Below are 2,303 nucleotides of genomic sequence, written 5' to 3'. Positions count from 1 at the left end.
GCTGAGCCTATAAGGATGCTGCAGGTTTTTCCTCCCAAGGTGGAGAACCTTGCATTTTTCAGTGTTAAACACCATCAGGTTCTCATCCACCCATTTGCTGAGCCTGTCGAGGTCAGCCTGTATGACCCTCCTGTCTTCTGGTGCGGATGCTTTGCCCCAAAGTTTGGTGTCATCAGTGAATTTGGCCAGTCCGCTCCTGACTCCACTGTCCACGTCATTAATGAAGAGCATCCGAGTGGCCCTCCTTTGGACCCTCTCAATGCTGCCCACATCCTTCCTGAAGTGCAGTGCCCAGAACTGAATGCAGTACTCTAACTGTGGCCTGACCACTGTCACACAGAGAGGGAAAAATCACATCACGGCCCTGCTTGTGAGGCATCTGTGGATGTACAACAAGATGCAGCTAGCCCTACTGACTGTGTCCTTGCATTGGTGGCCCATGTTCATCTTGGAGTCAATAATGACTCCGAGTTCTCTTTCTGCCACTGTGCTTTTGAGAAGAGAGTTCCCCAGCCTATAGGTACGCTGCTGGTTCTTACTGCCCAAGTGCAGCACCCTGCACTTGTCAGTATTGAATCCCATCCTATTCTCATTTGCCCACTCCTGTAACCTGCCCAGGTCCAGCTGTATCCTGTTTCTCCTTTCTAGCATGCCCACCTCCCCCCAAATCTTGGTGTTGTCTGTGAATTTAAACAGGGTGCTTTTGACTCCCTTGTGCAAGTCGCTAATAAAAAAATTGAACAGTGTGGGCCCAAGGACCAAGCCCTGGAGGACTCCACTGCTCACATCCCTCCCGGTTGAATATGACCCATCCATAATCATTCTCTGAGTGCAGCCCCTCAGCCAATTTTCTATCCATCTGATTGTAGTCATCAATGCCACAGTCACCTAGGTTTTTAATGAGAATGGTGTGGGAGACAGTGCCAAAGGCCTTCCTGAAGTCCAGAAAGAAGGACACCTGTGTTCAATGATTTTGTGACCTGATCATAGAATGCAATCAGGTTGATCTAACAGGACCTGCCCCTAATGAAACCATGCTGGTTGCCCCTGAGCATCATCCCCGCTGCTGGCCCTTCACAGATGTGCTCCTTGATAATCTTCTCAAAGAGCTTCCCCAGGATTGAAGTAAGACTAACAGGCCTGTAGTTGCCTGGGTCCTCCGTCCTCCCTTTTTTGAAGATGGGAACCACACTGGCCCTCCTCCAGTCACCAAGCACCTGGCCAGAGCACTACAAGTGCTTGTAAAGCTGTGCCATGAGCCCCGTGATAACCCCTGCCAATTCCCTCAACACCCTGGAGCGGAGAGCATTTGGACCTGCTGATTTGAACACATCCAACACTGTCCTTCTGTTTTAGTAAAACAAGTGAAAGACAGTGAAGAGTACAGCCCAAAGACTACAGATAAGACAATTCTGCCTTCAATACTAAACAATAAGATCTACAGAAACATAGTGTCAAGTTGTTTTTGCACAGCTAAAAAACTTCCAGTAACACCAGCCTGTACAACCCAGCCTATAACCTGCCTGTGTGTCTACAACACCGGGGAGAAAAATCCAAGCTACAAATAACCTAACAATGAAACAACCTTAAGAATGTCAGTCCTTACAAAACCCCCTACCCAAGCTCAAGCTGGTGTTCTGGTGCTTAGATCCAAATGCTACACCAGTTCCACTGGGACTTCAGCTTCTCCTTTTATGTCTGGAATACCTTCTTCTGATTGTGCTGGGGGATCTGCCTGTCTCAAGCACTTTGGACCTGAAACTGAGAAGATTGTCTGCAAGCTCCAACAAACACCTGGAACCTTGACCCGTTCAAGCTTCCTGGAGTGGTGAGATCCCAACTCTCTCTCTCTAAGCCCACTTTCTAAACCTCAGACCTGATTTAATCTGTCTCTCTCTCCTTCTCTCTTACTCTAGCCATTACTTTGTAAACCTGACTTTTGTAGATCAGACTTGAGCTAGATTTCCCAAAATATCCAACTGAAGTCATGTAATACTGTAACTGTTTTGTTTGCTTGTCCTTGTATGGCTGCTACTACTAGTATCATCATAAGTTTCACATACCTGGAAATATAATAACTTTTATGGTCAAGCTGTTTGCCATACTCTCTCTCCAAACCTCATTTACCTTCTCTTCTCCTTGACCCTCCCCACCCCACCCCCAATTGGCTCTGTAGCAACTGTTCTTTTACCTAAACCAAAAATCCCTGTGTTAAGCCCAAAGATCCTGTGGGGTCTGCTCATCAAGGCAGTTACTATCAGGACAGTTCAGACAGGAGATTGGGAAGTATTGAGCCATGATAT

This window comes from Crocodylus porosus, unplaced genomic scaffold (genome assembly GCF_001723895.1).
Source record: "Crocodylus porosus isolate Cpor-Errol unplaced genomic scaffold, CroPor_comp1, whole genome shotgun sequence".
NCBI classification, from domain to species: domain Eukaryota; kingdom Metazoa; phylum Chordata; order Crocodylia; family Crocodylidae; genus Crocodylus; species Crocodylus porosus.
Note: the sequence above shows the minus strand (reverse complement) of the source record.